We start from the raw sequence: 15,958 nt of genomic DNA, 5'->3' as shown, positions 1-15,958 counted from the left end.
CAAATGATAGTCAGAGATAAAAGACTTGTTTTAACTTGATTCCCCTTAAATACTGAGCAGCCTTAGCTCCAAAAGGGATTATTTTTCCTTCAAAAAAAGAAAGTAAATTAGATTTTATTCCAGTTTCTACGATATATTTTTTCATGATTTGGTTGCTGAGTCCTCATGGAAATAAAGCTGACATAAGCAGTAAATGGAATTTTAAAGAAACAGGATCAACTCCATCAGAGGGGTTTTAAGCAAATTATGGCCTTTCCTTTTTATAAATACATATTTTATCCAATCAATGATGACAGCAGTTCACCATCAAATTCCACTGAACAAATTTTGAGCTGTAACAACAACTGAGGCTGCAGAAATGACCCAGTAGTTATACCAGGACAGAAATTGTACTCCTTTTTGCTCAGAGAGGTTGCTGTAATGAAGGACAGAGATGAGAGTGTCGGGTTTCCCCTTGATTTGTGTAAGTTGAGACAAACACTTGTATGATGAGCCTTAATGGAATAGCTGAAACATGTAAGACAACATATTGTGCTTGTGTTCTGCTTGGATTTATACATTTTTATGAAGGTGTTATGGGTTTTATAGCAGGATAAGTATCCTAACTGTTCAGGTGTAAAAGTAACAGATTTCTTAGGGAGATACAAGGCCATGTATCCCTTCTAGGTCCCGCAGGAGTTTCTTGCCCATGTGATGGAGAAACAACCACCCATCAACACCATGGTCACAGTTTGTCTCTCCCACGCTTACAAAAGCTTCATGAGTCACAGGCAGAGTCTGTGAGTTAAGGGCAGTTGTGAAGAAACAAAACATCCCTCTTTGCTCATCCAGATATCTTTATGAGAAATATCCCTGTTACTGATCATGTTCCCAATAGCAGCAGGCAGCTAACGTGTCACTGCAGACCCCAAAAACCCACTGAAGGGGAGATCATCGCTCATGCTTCCACCACCAGGTGAGACAAGAGATGGTCATATCCCAGGAGCCCGGGCTGGGAATGCTTTATGGAATTGGCCAAGCAGCTTTTACTTCTGTGGTTTCCAGTCTGTCCCTGTCCATGGCAGGCCCAGCCTGTGCTTCAGCTCAGCGCCACTCTGGACCCTCAGTTCAAATTAACATCTCTGGCAATGCAATTCCTACAGCTCTGTTTACTCCTGGATTACATCTTGGATTAGGATGAGTTTCTGGGACTAGGATGTCCATCCTGACCTGTTTCCTTCCCTGTCCCTGTCAGGCTGTACCTGCGGAAAGGCCGAGGCGAGACCAGGATCTGTAAAATCTACGACTCTCCGTGCCTGCCCGAGGCTGAAGCCATGTTTGCAATCAATGCCGACGGAGTGGGAGATGCTAAAGACTGAAAACTCCTTTTCGTCCCCTGAATCCCAAGACTCTGGGTCTGTAAGAGGCTCCTTTCCCGCTGGCACCTTAGGGATGCTTCCCAAGGCAGCGGGCGCAGGAAGCTGTGGCCCGTCAGCGCGGGAAGCGCCGGGACGCGCCGAGCTCAGCCGCAGCTGCTGGGAGATCTCCTCGGGCTGCAGGCACAGGTGAGGGCCCTGAGCTTCCTCAGCAACATTCCCAGAGCACCATACCCTGCGTGTTCCCTTCCCTGCATCCCGCCGTGGACACGGTGCAGCAGAATCTTGGTGGCCACAGCTGGGAACTTGACTTGGAGCAAAGCTGAAGGGTTTGTCCACTAAGAAGCGGCGATTGATAAACCAAAGCAGAGGGATGTTCCACACCAGGGATTTGGCATTGGCGATGGTCCCAATCCATCATCTTTCTGTTCATTTTCTTTTGGATGCTGCAGCCTGCTGGGCTGGGGCAGCTGTTCCTTTGCATTTCTGTTTAATTTTCTGTATTCTGTTAATCCTCTGTGGAAATCTGCTTTTAATAAAAAGGCTCCTGAGGATATTGATGATGTCCCAGGTTCCTGGGATTCACAGGTGTGTGTTCAGACCAAGGATTGCTCTGGCTGCCAGCAGCTGCACCAATCTCCCAGGAATCTCAGTCTGGCTTTGTCTTTTCTCCCAGTTCTCCTCAGTTTGGGGGTGCAGCGCAGCCCTGCCCTGTGGATCTCCTAGAAGAGTTTTGGGGTTAAAAGGATCCTTTTCTGTTCTGCAATATTTCTCTAGAACTTGATTAAAAAGAATAATGTGTTGATGTGATCCTAATTGGTTCATTTGCATTGGTTAATTAAAGCAGATCATTGAGAAGGGGCTTGAGCACCCCTTGCTTGGAGCTGGCAGTTCTTCTTTATTGTCTCTTCATTCTTTGGATTTATTTGAATTATTTCTTAAGCAATTACTCCAGTTAAGATACACGGTGAGGAGAGCAGCGTGGCTGCCCTGCTGGATTGGGAAATCCAAGTGCAATTCCCTGGAGACAGTGAGGGGATGGGGAGCTGAGCCTCAGGCTGGGTTTTGGCAGCAGGAATTGGGTGAGGAGGGGAGAGGGGAGATCCCCCAAAACTGGTTAAAGCCAATTCTGCTGGGTTTGGGTGCTCCCACCCCAAAAAAGGATCCTGGTTAAAGGGACTTGAGGAAGCAGCGGGATGTGCTGGGGGAGCTGTGCCGGAACCCCCAACTCCTGGCCAGGAATGCTGGGCAGTGCCAGTTCACAGGACACGATGGAGGGGCTGTGCTGGGATCCCCAAATTCCAGCCAGGAATGTTAGGCGCTGCCAGACCTTTGGGACACTGCCTGATCCAGAGAGATTTCCCGTTATGTTCTCTCGTGCTCAGCCCCTGGCATTTCACTGGAGTCCCACAGGCTGGAAATCCCATGCGAACAGCTGGAGTCGCAGCCGATCGCACAGAAGCCAGTCCGGGAGAGGAAATGAGCTGTTCCGCGGATGGATTTTTCTCAATGCGTTTTAATGCAGACCTCCCCCTCCCCAACCCAGACCCCATATCCTTTAGCTGTGGGGCTTCTCCATGACAATTCTCTGCCCTCGCTGGACAAAAAACTCAAAAAAATTTGCCCTGGCGCTGCGGGGACCTGGGGGATTCGGGGGATCCGGGGACCGCGGCGGGGCCGCAGCCGGAGCAGGAGCGGCAGCGCCGGGCTCGGCCCCGCGCCCATCCAGGAGAGGCTTGTCCTGCCCGCGGCGATCCCGGTCCCCATCCCAGCCCCAATCCCGCGTCTGTCCTGCGGGGCCGGGACCCGCAGCCCGCCCGGCGGCGGAGAGGCGGCACCGCCCGGAGCACCCGGAGCCGAGGCCGCGGTCCCGGTGCCGCTCGCAGCCCCGGCCCGGCCCAGGGGAGAGGGGCGGGGCCGGCAGCGATGGCGCCGCCGCGGCCCGGGCAGGGCGGGACCGGGGCCGGGGCTCGGGGGCGGGGCCGGGCGGGGCCGGGCCCGGCTCAGGTGCGCGGGGCGGGCCCGAGGTGATTTAACCCCTGGAAATCGCCTCCGGTGCCATTTGCTCCCTCAGAGCTCGGAGAGGCTGCGGCCGGGCCGGGCTCTCCCTGCGGGGCCCCGGTGAGGCCCCCCACGTCCTGTACCCCTCTCCTTTCCCCCCTCTTTCTCCTGCCCTTATCCTCCTCCTTCGTCTCCCCCTTATCTCCGCTTTCCTACCCCTCCAGTTCCTTTCTCCCTCGCACCCCGCCCTTCCTCTCCCCCTTCGCCAGCCTTCTGCACCCTCTCTCCCTGCTCCCCTGCACATCCCCGGCCCCCCACACTCTTTTCGCCCCTCTCCCCACCCCACTCCCCAGCCCGGCTCCCCTCTCTTGCCCCTCTACCTCTCTTCTGTCCATCATCCAGCTCCCTCACCCACCCCTGCCCCGCTCCCTACCCCATCTCCTGCCCCCATCCTCCGTCTCTCTCCCTGTTTCCCCCGCAGCCGCGGGGCTCGGGGCGCCGCAGAATAAAGCCCCGCGGGCCGGAGCGCGGCGCCCCCGCTGTCCCTGGAGCCCCCACACGGGGCCGGGCCCGCTCATACCGTGGACTCGTGGGGTGAATTTGGAAGGGACGACGAAACTCTCTGGAGTCTGTGTCCCACCGCACGGCAAAGAACACGGCCAAAACTGCCTCCTCATCCTCGTGGGATGGCAGTGGCTGTGTGGAGCTCTGGCAGGTAAGAGCAGCAATGGGATTGTTTTGGCTGCTGCTGGATGTGGTTTTCTCTTTTCAGGACGTTCCTCTGATTGATGTTTTCACAGTTGTTTCCTAGGTGTCATTTGAGGGTAATTCCAAAAGTTTGGAAGTAATTGGGAAGCAGTGGGGAAAAAATGTGAACCTGATCCATTTCTAGTAATTCCAAACTTCTCCCACAACACCATTCTGGGGAAAGCTGACTAAAGGATAAAGAGGCAGAGGAACAAGTGTGGTGAACCCCCCTGGCTCTCTGACAGAGCAAACCTTCCACTAATCCCAGCACACCTCTCCGAGAGACTCTGGGATCATAAGGTTTTCCAAGAAAGCAAACACAGAGACGAGGGAATAGGCTGCCAGTTAATAATGATTTGATGGGTGTAGGAATGATTCTTGGATGTTTCATGCTCCCATTTTAACTCCAGGAGTAATTTTAAAATTATTTCTTTAACAAACTAAATTGGAGAATTTAAATTTGAGAGGAAATGGTGCAAAATAAATGCATGGAGAGATCATGGGATCCCAAAATGGTTTCAGTGGGAAGGGACCTTAAGGATCATCTCATTCCATCCCCTGCCATTCCATCCAGAGCCCAGGGTGCTCCAAGCCCATCCAGCCTGGCCTTGGACACTTCCAGGGATGGAGCAGCCCCGATTTCTGTGGGTTTTGGGCACAGGAGGGAATTTCCAGCAGGAGCTGAGGCGTTTCCTTTGCTCCGTGCAGCCCCAGCAGGGCTGTGGGGGGCAGAGGATGTGGGAGCAGGAGCTTTGCCTGCTGCCCCGGGGGAGTCTCTGCTGTCCCAGCCCCAGCAGAGCAAACGTTTGTGGTTTAAATCCCCTTCCAAGGAGCTGCCAGGGCAGGGACGGGAACGGGCCAGGAGCGGGGATGGTGCCAGGCACGGGGGTGACATCCAGAGGGTGCCACCGGTCCGTCCCTGCTGCCCAGGCTGGCAGGAGCAGGCTGGGACTGTCCCTGTGCTCGCTCTGCAGGATGAGGAAGCCAAGCCTGGCGAGAGGAAGATGAGGAGGTGTGGGAGGAAGGAGACAGCGGCCACCAAAGGCTGGGGAAGGCACAGGTCCAGGTAAGAGATGCTGCCTTCCAGGGAGAGGGACTTGTCTGTCCCAGTGGAATCTGGGGCATGGGGCCAATGGAACAAAGGGTTTGATCACATTTTCTTACATGGATTCTGATGTGCCTTAGGAGGTGTTTGTGGAAAGGTCATTTTAGTGCGTTTGCACTGGGTTTGAAGGAATGGGACCCCTGGGGCAGAAATCCCTGCACAACTTCTGTGCCCCTCCATGGCTCATCTGAGCAGTCCATGGGCTGGGCCTCCTGGTTTCCTCCTTCTCCAGGCTCTGGATGAAGTCTTTCCTTTCCCAAGGGAGGGGAAAGGCAGCAGGATGTGAACCAGAGGTGGTGCTTTTGGAAAGCCCCTCCAGCCTGGGAAGGTGCTTTTGGCTCCAGACACATTCCCAGAGCCCAGGAGGTGAGGCAGAGATTCCTTTCCTTCCTTCCCTGCTGCACTTTGGCTTTTTGAGGGGTCTCTGAGGCCTGAGGGAGAAGTTCTTTGTCACTCCAGGGCAGCATTAGCCCTGGTCCCACTAAAAGCAGAAGGAATAATTTGATCCTTGGTTTTGGATGCACATTTTGTGTTCTCTCTCTGTTGCTGACACCGTGTGGTGAAGCAGTAGCTCCCAACCTTGTCGTGCTGCTCTCTGGAATAGTTTTTCTTTGTAGCACCATGAATTCCCCGCTGGAATGCAGTCACAGCCCCCCAGATCAATGTGCAGGTTAAGGTCTTACACCCTGACCAGGACAATTTCCTGTCTCTAGGCATGGAAAAGGGGGAAAACTCAGGCTGGGCTGGGGCCAGGGTGCAGAATGGGGGAGCGAGGCAGCGTGCTCAGCCCAGGCTGGGGCTGGCACAGGGGCTGTTCCCTTGGATGACACCCCTGTGGAACAGATCCTTCTCTTCCTTTGTCCAAAGTCCAATGGCAAAGGATTCAGGAACTCACAGGTGGGGCCTGGAATGAAAATGGTTCTGTTAAAATTAGGCAAATAATGTGATAACTAAAAATGGGCATCCTTTTTATGTATTAAAATAGGGAATAAAATGGTGACAAGGGGCACTTGTATTTGGTGCCACCTTTCATTTTTTATGGAGTCAGCAATCAGAGCACCAGTAGGAAAGCCAGGAGCCTCTGACTTCCAGAGTGACCTAATTTCCATTTTCTCCTCTCTTTCAGGACAGGAAAAGCCACTTAACTCATCCCATCTTTGCCCAGAGCTTTGGTGTTTGAGCAGCCAAACCCAATGGGCTCCGGCCTGCACTGGAGGGCCCCTGGTCCTGCCCGTGGTGTGGGGTGAGTCCCCAGCTGTCCTCAGTGTCACAAACCCAGAGGGATCTGCCCTGGTGTCAGGCTGTCCCTGCCCTGGCCCCTGCAGTCCTGAGACCCCTGTCCCAAGGGCCTTTGTCACCTTGTCAGGAATGTGGTGGCAGCCCTGGGAGCAGGGGGGAGCTGGGAACTGGGGCAGTGCCTGGCACTGATCCAGGGCAGGTCAGTGTTTCCCTTGGGGGCTGGCCCCACACCTGGGTTCAGGCAGGATCAGGGTCACAGGTGCTGCATTTTGTGCCCCCTGAGAGTTCCTGTTCCCCCTGGGGGTTTCCTGCCAGGCTGTGGCAGCGCAGGGAGCAGAATCAAACCTGCAGCTCCCGTGGCCACTGCTGGCCTTGGTCTCTCTGCTGTGCCATCAGACCGTGGCACTTTGCTGCTGTCACTGCCGCTGCCACCCCAGCTGGGGGCTGTGTCCCCCTGGCAGCCCTTCCCAGCCCCACCACGAGCTCCAGCGGCGCCTCTGTGCCGAGCTGGGGGTGTTTGCTGGGAATGTGCCTCACCCCTGGCAGTATCCTTTTGTTCCAGAGCAGACAGGCTCCAGAGCTTTTGGGCTTCTCGGCTTCAGGGTTGGATTGCAGAAGCCCCTGGAAAGAAGGATAACAATGAGGTTTGTCCAGGTGGTGCTTCCAGACCCCAGCTGACAGTCTGTGCTCTGTGTTGGAGGCTGCTGTGTGTTGGCACTGCAGGGAATGAATGTCCCCTTCCCAGTTCAGCCCAGCAGATCCCAAAGGCTCTCTCAGGAATATTTATCCTTTCCTGCCCTGTGTGGTAACTGAATCTCCCCCTGCCAGGAGCCATTCCTCGAGTTCTCCTGGAGAAAAGCTCACAGCAGAGGAGTTTGCAAAGGAGCCCAGAGCTGTGTTTGGAGCAGAGAGAGCTGAGAGCTGTGTCTGCCTGTGCTGCCCCAGCCTGGCAGCATCCTCATGGAACAGCCTGGGCAGATGGGATGGGATGGAGCAAAATCCCTTCATGGAAGAGGTTTTCTCCTGTGCAGAGCAGGCATGGGGCAGGCAGTGGGCTTTGGGAAGCAGCTGATTGCCCCAGAAAGCATCACTGCCACCAGCATCAATGACAGCACCTGTGCCCACTGCTCAGGATTCACCCAGCCAAAATCAAGGGCAAAGCTTGGTTTGGGTCTGGGAACTTGAAATAACTTTGAAAGAGAAGAAATCGCCTTTTTCTTCTTCCTTTCTTTCAGAGCTGGAATTGCCTCTTGGATGTGCACTGAGCTCTCACTGCAGGAACTGCCAGGCCTTAATGGTTGTGAGTTCATGTTCTTCTCACTGGGGAATTGGAAATAATTATTAATTATTCATTGCAGAAATGTTTTCTGAAACCTTTCCCCTTTGCTGGTAGATCTTCTCTTTCTGCCTTTGAGTTTACAGCTGTGCCCTGCTGTCATTTGCCCTGCCTGAATTCCTTGCAGCTCCTAACTGGGAAAACCTGGGATAACTCAGAGGGGACAGAGGTGACATTTTTGGCTGAACACCTGGGGCAGCTGAGAGGGGACACAAGAACTGTTTGTGTAGGAAAACGTGAGGGGATGTCAAGGGAAGCGAGGTGGCATTTTGAGGGAAAAGCTGAGGTGAAGTTTAAGGGAGAGAATGCAAATTTTTGGAGTAGAAAAGAGTTAATATTGTACAGGAAGGAAAATTTGGGGGGGTAAAACTCAATGTAATCTGTAGGGGACAGGGCGAATATATTGGAGTAAAAATGAGGTATTCAGTAGCAGGCAAGGAAAATTTTGGAGGCAAAGCTTGACAAAAACTCAAGAGTAGAGAAGGAACACTTTGAGGGAAAAAATGAGGTGATGAGTACTGAGCATGTAGGGAAAATGTGGGGGATAAATCTGAGATCATCTCTAGGGGAGAGCATGAACATACTGAGGTAACCAGTTGTGGGCAGATGGGGAAATTTTGGGGGGCAAAAATAATATTAAATAATCTGTAGGGCAGAGAATGACCATTTTGAGGTAAAAATGAGATCATCAGTATAGCAAACAGACTATTTGGGGGGGTTAAATCTTGAGAGAAGCTACACAGTAGAAAATAAAGTGAAGGGAAATGAAGGAATCAATAGTGGACAGGTAGGGGAATTTTGGGGGATAAAACTTGAAATAATCTTAAGGCTGAGAATGAGTATTTTTAGGTAAAAATGAGGTAATAAGTTGTGGACAGGTAAGGAAAATTTTGGGAGTAAAACTGGAGTAAATCTCGAGGGAGAGAGTGAACACTGACATAAACTGAGGCAGTCACTGGGGGTAGGCAAGGAAATTTTGGGGGCAAAACTTGGGAAGATCTGTAGGGCAGAGAATGAACATATTGGGGTAGAAATGAAGGGATCAGAAGTCAGCATTAGGTAGAGTTTGGGGGCAAACTCTGAGGTAATTCTGTAGGAACTATAAGGGGTTTTGGGAAAAAGTCTGACATAATTTGCAGGGGACAGAACGAGCATTTGGGGTAAGAGACATAACCTGTGTGGTTTGGGTTTTAAAATCCAGTTGGTAAACAGGGGACAAAATGGACATTTTGTTAAAAAAACCTGAGTTAATCTGTAGAGGAAAGAATGGATATTTTGAGGTGAAAAGGAGGTAATCAGTGCTGGGCAGGGAGGGAAAATTGGGGGGATAAAATGTGAGGTAATCTCTAGGAGAGAGCAGGAACATCCTGAGGTAAACTGAGGCAATTGCTGTGGACAGGTTGGTAAATCTGGGGATAAAACCTGAGGGAATCTCCATGGTAGAAAATGAGTGTTTTGAGATCAAAATGAGGTACTCAGTGGTGGAGAGGTAGGGAAAGTTTCAGGGGTAAAATCTGAGGTGATCTGTAGCAGAGAGGATGCACTCGATGGGGTAAACTGAGGTAATCAGTTATGGACAGGGAGGGAAATTACTGAGGGGTAAAAACTGAAAGCATCTGTAGGGTGAAGAATGAAAATATTGAGGTGGAAATGGGGAAATGAGGAGTGGACAGGTAGGGAAAATAATGGGAATAAGGCTGGTGGTAATCCCCAGATTAGAGAAAGAATGCTTTCTTGTAGAAGTGAGGAAATCAGAAGGGGACAGACAGGGAAACTTTGGGGGGAAGTCTCAGGTAATCTCAAGGTGAGGGAAGGACTGTTCTGAGGTGAACTCGGAACTCACTGTGTCCTCCTTTCCTGGCAGGAAGGGGGAAGAGGCCTCGGGCTGGAGAGGGGCAGGAGAAAGGCCCTGTGGGCAGAGGACCCCCCGGTGTCACCAGGGCACCCGTGGGGAACAGAATGGACACTGGGAGCAAATGGAGGTGACTGGATTGTCCCTTCGGGGGATGCTGGCATTTAGAGAATTCCACACATTTGGCTGCTGACATTTCCCAGCCCAGGGCTTTGGCTGACAGGGCAGCACAAAGATTGTTCCCTGTGTGGTGCCCAGATTTGGGGTTCAGCTTTGCTGTTTAGATGAATCAGAGCTGGAGCCCAGAATTCCCTGCTGGAATAACCTCACAGTGCCTCGTGCAGCACGGATATTCCCACACAGAGCTGCCTATGGAACAGCAGCTGTGCCAGGAGCCAGCAGAGGCTCCAGGGGAGCTCAGAGGGCTCAGGACAAGGACAGGTTGCTGTTCCATGGCATTTGCTGTTTATAACCCTTTGCTATCATTCATCCCCAGCCCCACCCACGTCCCTGGGGACACCTGACAGAGTTCCCTGGAGTTCAGCGGGCTCCAGCCCTGAGCTCGGCTCCAGCCGATGTTTTCCAGCAGCAGCAGGCGTGGCCGGCCGCGCTCCCGGCCGTGCTGAGGCTGCCCCCGTGCCCAGGGGAGGACATCTCTCCCTGCAGAAGCTGAGCTCATCCAGAGCCTCGGGAGTGGCCTCTGGGAGCTCTTTTCCCTGAGGAAAGGGATGCACATCCCTGCCTTCAGGGCACCTGCAGCGTGACCCACCTGTGCAAGCTTCCCATCAGCTCTGCAGCTCCAGCTGGCTCCCTGAAAAACTCCAACCTTCATCCCAACAACACTTCATCTCACTCTGACCTTTTGTTTTGAGGCATCTCCGAGGGCATTGCTTGGGATTGAATTTCCCTGAGGGAAACTCCCTTGGCTTTCACTCTGCTGCTGCTGGAGGATGTCCCCAGGCTGGAAGGGAAGGCACTGGGGTGGCTGGGACACACCTGCTGGGTGTGTGGGAGCTCCAGGAGGTGGGCACCGGGCATTGCTGTCTGAGCTCCTGTGCAAAGGCAGCGTGCCGGCGCTCCCGGGCAATGGCAGCTGTTCCCTGGGGTGGTTTTGGGGTGTCAGCGGGCTCTGGCCGGGCTGCAGCAGTGCCGGGGGCCCGTTCAGAGCAGCCCCTGGCCCAGGAGCCGCGGGCAGCCCTCGATCCGTGTCCGTGCCAGCGCTGCCCGGGCATCCCAGCGCCCGTCCCCGGGATGCGCTGGGCGCTGCCTGCCCCGGGCGGGACACTGAGGCACGGCTCCTCCCCTGCGGGTACCGAGGGCAAGAGGGGCTGCTTCCCTCCCTGGGGCCCGGCCTCCTCCCGCCCCGCGTTCCCGGCCAGCTGGGACACCCGGAGGGAGCACCGGGAACGTTCCTGGCAGGGAGCAGGGGTCCCCGGGGGCTCCGGGCAGCTCTGGGCCCGAGGAGCAGCCCCGGGCTCAGCCCCCAGCGAGATTTTGGGCAGTGAGCGCTCACCCGCAGGAAACGCCCCTGTGCAGGCAGGAGCAGCCCCGACATTCTCCAGCAGAGCTCAGGGCTGGGAGCAAGGGAGCCCTCAGGACTGGCCTTGCTCCTTTCTCCCTGGAGAGGGACATGGCACAAGCACCTTTACAGCCACCAGGGAAATGCTGGAAAGGGCAGGAAATCGGGGTCATTGGGAGAATTTTGTGCTGTCACACAACAGTTCACCTGTGTTGTTCCATGGTCAGGTGCTGGCTATGGAGCTGTGTCCTGTGGAAATTCCAGGGGCTGGTGTGTAAAGCAGCATTGGCATAAAAGAAAGAGCTGGATTAGCATAGGAATTGCCCCTGCTGGCACTTGGCATTCCCATCCCAGGTTGTGGGTTCAGTCCCCATGTGAGCCCTTCATATCAGGGTTCAACTCTGTGCTCCTTCTGTGTCCCTTCCCACTCTGGGTATCTGATGACCGGGCAATAAAGAATAAACAGTTGTCACTGGCATTTTAAACCCAGAGGTTTTTTGTATTGGAGAGTGCAACCCACAGGGAAGGCAGGGGAAAGGAGGGAGAGCATCAGGTCTCACCTGGCAGGTGTCAGATAAGCGGCCCGAGCAGAACCGAGCCCCGGTGGGGCCCGTCCCGCACCGGGCACAGTCGGAGCAGGAGCTCCAGCGCCCGGCCCAGAGCGGCTCCTCCGGCCCGCGGCGATGCAGCCCCGCTCGTTCCGCGGGGGGCGCGGCGGGCGGGAGCCCCGGGAGCGCGGGCACGGGACCGGGCGCCGCTCTGCGCGGGGGCGCGGTGGCCTCGGGGGCGCCGGGGACTGAGGCGGCTCCGCGCTCCCGCGGGCGGGGCCGGGCCGGGCGCGCGCACCGGGGGCGGCGGGAGCGCGCCCCGGGGGTGCCCAGCGGGGCCGCCGCGCTCGCAGCGCCCTCCGCGTCCGGCAGGGAGCGCCCAGGGCGGCGGCGCTGAGGGAGCGGCGGGGCCTGAGGGGTCCCGGGGCCGCACGGGCGCTCCCCGCGCCCCGCCCGCTCCCAGCGCCGGCCAGCGCCCGCTCCGGGAGAGCGCCGCCCTGCTGCGGGACCGGCACCGGCACAGCCCCGGCTCCCCACGGCCGCAGCGGGACCCGCCCGAAGCACCGGCGGGGTCTAGCGGGAGCGGCAGCGCCGCTCGGTCCGCGGGAGCGGCAGCGCCGGGCTCGGTCCGCGCCCGTCCCGGAGCGGCTCTTCCCGCCCGCGGAGATCCCGATCCCGATCCCGGTTCCAGCCCCAACCCCTCCGCGGTTCTGCGGCCCCGCAACCCAGAAGCGGTGCAGCCCGGGGCCCTCAGCAGACACCGGCAGGACCCGCACCCAAATCCCCAGGCCCGGGTCCTGATTCCGGCCCCACCTCAGCGCCCCGAGCTCCGCACAGCGCCGGGAGCAGCCCCCGGCCCGGGGCTCCGCGCAGCGCTGCGAACGACAACCCCGCCGCATCCCGGGATGAGAATCCACCGCACAGAGCGCAGCGGGCGCGGATCCGCCGGGATTTACGGGCGCGGGCGGGGCGGGGCCGGCTCAGGTGCGAGGGGCGGGGCCGGCTCAGGTGCGAGGGGCGGGGCCGGCTCAGGTGCGCGGGGCCCCAGCGCGGCTGCGCGGGGCGGGGCCGAGAGGATTTAAGCGCCGGGAATCGGCTCAGGAGCCATTTGCCCCCTCGGCGCTCGGTGGGGGAGGCTGCGTCCGCGCGGGCTCCTTATCTCTGTACTTATTTCTTTTCTTTTACGCTTCTCTTTATCTCCTTTTGTATCATATCTCCCCTCTCCCCCCTCTCTTCTTCCCCTCCCCCACCCCCTACACCCTCCCCCCCCTACCCCCCCCCTCCCTCTCCCCCCTAGCCCTCCCCTCCTTCCCCCCCTGGCCGGTCCCTCCCGGGCCGGTTCCCCCTATCCCCCTCCCCCCATTCCCCTACACACACCAACCCTACACACCCCCTCCTTCCTCCCCGCTTCCTTCCCTCCCCGGCTCCCACCTGCCCCCTCATCCTACTTCCCTTCCCCCCAGTTCCTCCTCACCTGCCCTCAATTCTCCCCCTCCATCCTTCACCTTTCCTCCTCCTCCACCTTCCCGTTTTCCTTCCTCCTTTTCCCCTCTTCACCTGGACCTCCCCCGCCTGTGCTCCATCCTCGTTCCCCATCCTCCGCCCGTCCTGCCCCCGCCACCCCACCTGCCCGTGCTCCCCTGTACCCCCCGACCCCCCCACCTGCCCTCCATCCTTGACCCACCCCGACCACCCCCTCTGTCCCCCTATTCCCGTCCTCTGTCCCCCTGTCCGTGTTTCCCCCGCAGCCGCGGGGCTCGGGGCGCCGCAGAATAAAGCCCCGCGGGCCGGAGCGCGGCGCCCCCGCTGTCCCTGGAGCCCCCACACGGGGCCGGGCCCGCTCGGCGGGTCCCCCCATCCCGGTCCAACACACCGCCCGACAGCGCCGGGGCTCCGGCTGTCCCTACATCACACGGGGGGTCCCCGGGGCGGGGGAATTGGGGGGCTGGGGGTGGGGCGGGTTAGGCAGGGCCCCCTCCGGAGGAGGGGGTCCCTGGGAGGGGGTCGGGGCGGGCTCCCTCCGGAGGAGGGGGTCCGGGGGAGGGGGCGGGGCGGAGGGCGGAATCCCCCCTCCAGTCCCCGCCTCCTCCTCCGGACCCCCTCCTCCGGACGGGGCTGCCCCCGGCCCCCTCCCCGGGACCCCCTGCTCCGGACCGGGGCCCGGGGGGAGGGAGGGGGGCGGGTGGGGTGGGGCGGCAGAACGCCAGGGGCCGTTTGTCTGTCCGGGGATCTCTGTGTGTGTTCACACTGCTGAGCGACGTGACACCCTCTGCTTCCCCTCCCACCCCACCCGCCCCCCCTCCCTCCCGGGCCCCGGTCCGGAGCAGGGGGTCCCGGGGAGGGGGCCGGGGGGGAGCCCCGTCCGGAGGAGGGGATCTGGAGGAGGAGGCGGGGACTGGAGCGGGGATTCCCCCCTCCGCCCCGCCCCCTCCCCCGGACCCCCTCCTCCGGAGGGAGCCCGCCCCGACCCCCTCCCCCCCGGGACCCCCTCCTCCGGAGGGGGCCCTGCCTAACCCGCCCCACCCCCAGCCCCCCAATTCCCCCGCCCCGGGGACCCCCAGTGTGATGTAGGGACAGCCGGAGCCCCGGCGCTGTCGGGCGGTGTGTTGCACCGGGATGGGGGGACCCGCCGAGCGGGCCCGGCCCCGTGTGGGGGCTCAGGGACAGCGGGGGCGCTGCGCTCCGGCCCGCGGGGCTTTATTCTGCGGCGCCCCGAGCCCCGCGGCTGCGGGGGAAACACGGACAGGGGCACAGAGGACGGGAATAGGGAGGGATGAGGTGGGGAACGGAGAGGGGCTGGGGAGAAGCGGGGGAAGGGAAAGGCCGGGTGCGGGAAGGGATGATGGACAGGGGAGAGGTACAGGGGGAATAGAGGGGAGTCGGGCTGGGGAGAGGGGAGGGAGAGGGGCCACAGGAACGGGGAATGTGCAGGCGAACAGGGAGAGAGGGCAAGGAGGCTAGGGAGCGGGGAGAGGGCAGGGGGAGCTGGGAGGGAGAGGGGGGATGGGGGGAGGGAGAAAGAAGCTGGAGGGGCAGAAAAGAGGAGATAATGGGGGGAAGAAGGAGGAGAATAAGCGCAGGAGGAAGGGGGAAGAAAGAGAGGAAGAGGAGCCCGCTCGTGCGCCCGGCCGCAGCCTCCCCGAGCTCTGAGGGAGCAAATGGCGCCGGAGGTGATTTCCGGGGTTTAAAACCCCTCGGCCCCGCCCCGCGCAGCCGCGCTGGGGCCCCGCGCACCTGAACCGGAACCGCCCCGCGCACCTGAGCCGGGCCCGGCCCTCACACCTGAGCACCTGAGCCGGCCCCGCCCGGCCCCGCCCCCGAGCCCCGGCCCCGGCCCCGCCCCCGAGCCCCGCCCCCGAGCCCCGGCCCCGGTCCCGCCCTGCCCGGGCCGCGGCGGCGCCATCGCTGCCGGCCCCGCCCCTCTCCCCTGGGCCGGGCCGGGGCTGCGAGTGGCACCGGGAGCGGGGCCTCGGCTCCGGGTGCTCCGGTGTCTCCGGGGGTCCGGGCGGTGCCGCCTCTCCGCCGCCGGGCGGGCTGCGGGTCCCGGCCCCGCGGCTCTGAGGCGGGCTCGGGGCGGCACCGGGGCCGGAGGAGCCGCTCCGGGACGGGCGCTGGGGCCGAGCCCGGCGCCGCCGCTCCCGCTCCGCCCGCGGCCGGCGCGGGGCCGGGACCCGCCGGGGCTCGGGGAGCCGGGGCCGGGCCGGGCCCGGGCAGCCCCCGGGATGCCGCGCTCAGCCCGACGCGCCGGGCCGGGATCGCTCCGAGCCCCGAGCGCCGCCCGGGGGCTCCGCCGCCAGCCCCAGCCGCGGCGCTCGGCGCTGCTTCGGAGCGCTCGCTGCGCCGGGGAGCCCGGCCCGGGGCTGTGCCTGAGGCACCACTCGCGGCTCGGAGACACGGACCGGCCCCGGCCCAAAGAGCCCGCCCGGAGCACCGAAACACCGCAGGCATTTGGCCTTTCGTTCAAGCCCCCCAGAATGCAGCTCTTAAATCTCTTTTGTTTAAGCGCGAACACTGGCTGACCGACCCCGGTTTCAAGACCTCCCTAACACAGGACATGGGCTCTGCTTCAAGCCTCTAAAATGCAGAACTTGGTCTCTCTGAGATCCCAAATGCTGTCGGAGGCACCTTGGTTTCAAGCCCCACAAACCCAAACCAGGACTCAGTGTCTCTTTCTGTACTTGGCCAAATGAGCCCAGTTTTGAGCCCCCAAAACGCAGCACTGGGTGTCTCTCTGTGAGCCCCAGAACTGCCCCAGT

General features: G+C 59.5%; 1 long non-coding RNA gene across 1 annotated transcript; it reads left to right on the top strand.

Moving 5' to 3' along the window:
• The first annotated feature begins 3,323 nt into the window (after nucleotides 1-3,323).
• On the top strand, nucleotides 3,324-10,156 carry LOC119701530. The gene is made up of 5 exons (XR_005257085.1): nucleotides 3,324-3,476; nucleotides 3,838-4,071; nucleotides 5,078-5,169; nucleotides 6,335-6,451; nucleotides 7,683-10,156. It is a non-coding gene; the product is annotated as an uncharacterized LOC119701530 (long non-coding RNA).
• Nucleotides 10,157-15,958: the final 5,802 nt, after the last annotated feature.

This window comes from Motacilla alba, chromosome 5 (genome assembly GCF_015832195.1).
Source record: "Motacilla alba alba isolate MOTALB_02 chromosome 5, Motacilla_alba_V1.0_pri, whole genome shotgun sequence".
Taxonomy (NCBI): Eukaryota; Metazoa; Chordata; class Aves; order Passeriformes; family Motacillidae; genus Motacilla; species Motacilla alba.
This window is presented reverse-complemented; position numbering and strand designations above follow the sequence as displayed.